Raw genomic sequence first — 6,000 nt, 5'->3', positions numbered from 1 at the left:
AGGGCAGAGTCGTCTTTTTCACGACTTTAGCCACTTGTATATCTATTTTAGGAGCTTCACTCCATAATACTGTATCCTCACTATTAAATGATTCTTAATTCTTTAGCGATCATGAGTTTTATATCATTCCATTCCTCTAAGATCAGGCTTTTAAGGTTCTCATGAATAGCGAACGTATTTTGTTTTCTAGGCTTTAATCCTGCAAACATTTCATCTTGTACAGAAAGGGTAACCTGATGATCTTTTATGTTCATGGTACTTTTTACTGCATTTCAAAGAGTATCAGTATCTTCTGCAGAAAAATAGTTTCTCTTATCTTCAAATTTTTTAAGTAGAAGGAAGATCTTCCTCTGAATCCAAGTTAGAAGAAAGAATATTTACTTCAGATTCTGAATCTGAATCCACCAGAAAGGATGGCTTAGATTGCACCCGAAATCCTGCCTGTATTCTACCCGCCGCATAAACTCGAGGGTCCTCGAACTCGAGGGTCCAGGCCTACAACAGGCACGCGACCCAGAGCGGCATATAGAGGGGGAGACCCAGCGGATGCCGACATCTACCGCCTGGATAGGTCCACCTTGATCCCGTCACCAGCCCCAGGACCAAGAGGTAAAAGCCTCTGTGCTACCAAAAGGAACAGGAAACACTGAGGGTTTGTCCGGGGAGGGGCTTTTTAACCTTTTTGTGCTTCCTGTTCCTTTAGGATCAATGGGGGGGCAATCTCATGTGTGGTGCTGATGTGATGAAAATAAATTTTACAGAGAGTACAAAAAATCTCCTTTTCTATACTGATGGGATGTACCAAAGCAGTCCCCAAGGGTGGGAATAACAACCACCAGAGAAAGGGAATCAGTCCAGAGACCAAACCCACTCGTCCGTAAGGTCTGCGGACAAGACCCTGTGCCAGAGAAAACCAAGGCCCAGAAACAGAGCTCCTGGAGGACCCCACTGACCATGGAGATAGACTAGAATGCCAAAGGAAGGGACCGTCCTATACAGAGACTCTAACCCACATCCATAAAGAGAGAAAAGAAAAAGGTCAACCAGGAAGCCAGATGGACCAGAAACATCCCAGAAAGAGGTGGGAAATAAACTCCAAGGAACACAGAACCAGACAGAGGGCTAGCTCAACTGGAAAACAAAAATGGAAAAAAAGGGCACAACAAGAGAACCCCCTCCAGAGACAAACGCATCAGGAGAACATGGCAGAAAAACGCCAGGGAGAGCAGCGTGTGTCAGAGCAGAAGCCGAGCACAGAAGGTGGAGACCAGGAAACCACTGGAAAAAAGAAAGACCGAAACCAGCTCTAGAGGGGTCTGGCACATAACAATGACCTGAACATCAGCAGACCCAAAACCCCTGTCCCAGGGGCCCACTGCGAGCACCCGGGAGGCAAAATTAGCTCGACTGGTAGAATTTGGATGACCGGAACGCCCTCCATCTCGGGAGTACATGGACCCCGAAGGTAGAGACAGACGGTAAGAACGGCCAAAAAAGGAGCGGAATGCAATGAAAAGGAACATCCCGGAAAACCCTAGCAACAGACATGGGAACTGGAGGTTCCCAAAGCACCTGGAAGACGTGCGCTGGAAGGGTAAGGAAACCCAATGGCCGCAAAACGCTCTGGGTGACAAACTTCTGTGTCGAGACAAGAAGAAGTGCGGTACAGAGAGACCGCCCCACAAATGGAATCACAGAGAAGACTGGGCAGGATCTCTACACGTGCCCAAGACCTCAACCATCACTAAAGCCCAAAAATCAGGAGGGCCGACCTGGCAAAGAATAAACCAATTGCCCAAGGCAGGGAAGGGGTACAAACAATGATAAACACCAAACCCCAGTCACCTAGGTGACTGGGTATAAACCCCTAAACAAAAAAAACAAAAAACCTTAATTACATGTGTGTATATTAAAACATCACTTTTATTAGTAAACTTGTTAAAAGGTCCAAAAAGAGTGTATTAAAAACACCAGCACAGTCCCTCCAAATAATTATTAAGCTCTCCTGTATAGAATAGACGTAATTATAGCGGCATCTGCAGTACGCCGCACTATGGGACTAGTAAGCTGTTATGTTAAAACCACAACACATTGTCTCCCCTACATGTTTCGTGGTACCAACCATGTCCTCAGGGGCTATGAGACATATGATATAGCCCCTGAGGACGTGGTTGGAACCACAAAACATGTAGGGGAGACAATGTGTTTTGGTTTTAACATAACAGCTTACTATTCCCAGATGCTGCCATAATTAACCCCTTAAGGACACATGACGTACTGGAACGCGATGTGTCCCCTCCCGATCTAAAACACGGGGCCACGGCGTGGCCCCGCGTCATAGCAGGTCGGGCCCGGCCGGGACTTATGGCTATTAGCGCGCGGCATTGATCGCGGTGCCGCGTGCTATTAACCCTTTAGACGCGGCGTTCAAAGTTGAACGCTGCGTCTAAAGTGAAAGTGAAAGCATGCCGGTTAGCTCCGGGAGCTGTTCGGGATAGCCGTGGTGAAATCGCGGCATCCCGAACAGCTTACAGGACAGCCGGAGGGTCCCTACCTGCCTCCTCGCTGTCCGATCGCTGAATGACTGCTCAGTGCCTGAGATCCAGGCATGAGCAGTCAAGCGGCAGAATCATCGATCACTGGTTTTCTATGAGAAACCAGTGATCAATGTAAAAGATCAGCGTGTGCAGTGTTATCGGTCCCTATGGGAGCTATAACACTGCAAAAAAAAAAAAAAAAAGTGGGGAAAAAAAAAAGTGAATAAAGATCATTTAACCCCTCCCCTATTAAAAGTTTGAATCACCCCCCTTTTCCCATTAAAAAAAAAAACAGTGTAAATAAAAATAAACATATATGGTTTCGCCGCGTGCGGAAATGTCCGAATTATAAAAATATATATCGTTAATTAAACCGCACGGTCAATGGCGTGAGTGCAAAAAAATTCAATAGTCCAAAATAGTGCATTTTTGGTCACTTTTTATATCATGAAAAAATGAATAAAAAGCGATCAATAAGTCCTATCAATGCAAAAATGGTACCGTTAAAAACTTCAGATCATGGCGCAAAAAATAAGCAATTATATGGATTTTAGGTGCAAAGTTGAAAGAGTTGATTTTTTAAAGGCAAGGAGCAAAAAACGAAAATGCAAAAACGGAAACCCCCCCCCGGTCCTTAACCCCTTAAGGACTCAGGGTTTTTCCGTTTTTGCACTTTCGTTTTTTCCTCCTTACCTTTTAAAAATCATAACCCTTTCAATTTTCCACCTAAAAATTCATATTATGGCTTATTTTTTGCGTCGCCAATTCTACTTTGGAGTGACATTAGTCATTTTACCCAAGAATGCACGGCGAAACGAAAAAAAAAAATTATTGTGCGACAAAATCGAAAAAAAACGCCATTTTGTAAACTTTGGGGGCTTCCGTTTCTACGCAGTGCATATTTCGGTAAAAATTACATTATTCTGTAGGTCCATACGGTTAAAATGATACCCTACTTATAATAGGTTTGATTTTGTCGCACTTCTGGAAAAAATCATAACTACATGCAGGAAAATTTATATGTTTAAAAATGTCATCTTCTGACCCCTATAACTTTTTTATTTTTCCACGTACGGGGCGGTATGAGGACTCATTTTTTGCGCCGTGATCTGAAGTTTTTATCGGTATGATTTTTGTTTTGATCGGACTTTTTGATCACTTTTTATTAATTTTTTAATGTTATAAAAAGTAACCAAAATACGCTTTTTTGGACTTTGGAATTTTTTTGCGCGTACGCCATTGATCGTACGGCTTAATTAATTATATATTTTTATAGTTCGGACATTTACGCACGCGGCGATACCACATGTTTATTTATTTTATTTTTTTTACACTGTTTTATTTTTTTTATGGGAAAAGGGGGGTGATTCAAACTTTTATTAGGGAAGGGGTTAAATGACCTTTATTAACACTTTTTTTTTTTTACAGTGTTATAGGTCCCATAGGGACCTATAACACTGCACACACTGATCTCTCATCCTGATCACAGGCGTGTATTAACACGCCTGTGATCAGCATTATCGGCGCTTGACTGCTCCTGCCTGGATCTCAGGCACGGAGCAGTCATTCGTCGATCGGACACCGAGGAGGCAGGTAAGAGCCCTCCCGGTGTCCGATCAGCTGTTCGGGACGCCGCGATTTCACCGCGGCCGTCCCGAACAGCCCGACTGAGCAGCCGGGATACTTTCTGTTTCACTTTAGAAGCGGCGGTCAGCTTTGACCGCCGCTTCTAAAGGGTTAATACCGCACATCGCCGCGATCGGCGATGTGTGGTATTAGCCGCGGGTCCCGGCCGTTGATTAGCGCCAGGACCGACGCGATATGATGCGGGATCGCGGCGCGATCCCGCTTCATATCGCGGGAGCCGGCGCAGGACGTAAATATACGTCCTGCGTCGTTAAAGGGGTATTCCAGGAAAAAAATTTTTTATATATATCAACTGGCTCCAGAAAGTTAAACAGATTTGTAAATGACTTCTATTAAAAAATCTTAATCCTTTCAGTACTTATGAGCTTTTGAAGTTAATGTTGTTCTTTTCTGTCTAAGTGCTCTCTGATGACACCTGTCTCGGGAAACGCCCAGTTTAGAAGAGGTTTGCTGTGGGGATTTGCTTCTAAACTGGGCGTTTCCCGAGACAGGTGTCATCAGAGAGGACTTAGACAGAAAAGAACAACCTTAACTTCAGAAGCTCATAAGTACTGAAAGGATTAAGATTTTTTAATAGAAGTATTTTACAAATCTGTTAACTTTCTGGAGCCAGTTGATATCTATAAAAAAAAGTTTTTTCCTGGAATACCCCTTTAAGTCTACTCTATACAGGAGAGCTTAATTCTTTGGAGGGACTGTGCTGGTGTATTTAATACACTCTTTTTGGACCTTTTAACAAGTTTAATGACGTTTTAATATACACACATGTAATTAAGGGGGGATTTTTTGTTTAGGGGTTTATACCCCATCACCTAGGTGACTGGGGCTTTGTGTTTATCACGACCTAGCAAAGAAGGCACTCCACAGCATCCCAGGATAGTGTCCAAAACAATTAAACTAAACGGTCTTGGATCCCAGTGGTCCGAGCAGACCAGAGCACTGCGAAGCAACGTCCCGTCCGAACGGGAATGGAAGGGGAACAAAAACTCCCAGGTTCTGGTCACAGGAAGACTGTGGTGTCAGTGTAGCGCAAGTGACACTGTCAAAGGGAAGGATGAACATACCCTCCAAGGAGATTGCACGGAGGGAGGAGGAGAGCAATGGCAGGACCCAAACAACCGACGGTGGTTAAACCGGCTGTCACCGATCCATACATGATCTCATAAACTCTTCCAACAGAGGAGAGTGCCAAGGCTACATGAGCAGCAGTAAATAACCAAGAAACAGAAAAAGAGCCAGGCTGCAACAGTGGGCAGTAAGCACACAAACAAAGGCTGCGAAGAGCTCTTCTGAGTGCTTGCAACAAAAAAACAGGGCCCCACCAGATACCCCACCATATAGTGGGAAGAGAGGGACAGCTCCATCTTGGCAATAGAAAGCGCTCAGTAAAATAGTCCCCCCCCCCACCCCCACCCCCCAGTGGAGGGGAAAACAAGGGGTGGTCGAGATGAAACTCAAAGATTGACCATGTCACCATAGCCCTTGTGGAAGGGGGAATGTCAAGTGCGCCAGGCACTGAAGGAACAGGGGAATGCCGCCCTAAAGCAATGGAACAATGTATTGGGTGGACAAAGCCCCCAGGAACCCTGCAAGAACATATCGATGAATAGAGGATCAAATTTGTGTCCCCAGAGGGATCGGAATCCCAGACACTATTGCAGGGCAAAGACACAAAACGTGACTACAAATGCAAGTAAGAAGCACAAGGACAGAGCAACCAAAAGTGTTGAGAGGAACCCCCATTGGGGTGAAACCCTGGACTAGATGGGTGCCAACGGAGCCATCCCAGTCGAGTCTAAGGCGACAGAAAAGGTGC

The sequence above is a fragment of the Hyla sarda genome, chromosome 2, assembly GCF_029499605.1.
Source record: "Hyla sarda isolate aHylSar1 chromosome 2, aHylSar1.hap1, whole genome shotgun sequence".
In the NCBI taxonomy this organism is placed as follows: Eukaryota; Metazoa; Chordata; class Amphibia; order Anura; family Hylidae; genus Hyla; species Hyla sarda.
Note: the sequence above shows the minus strand (reverse complement) of the source record.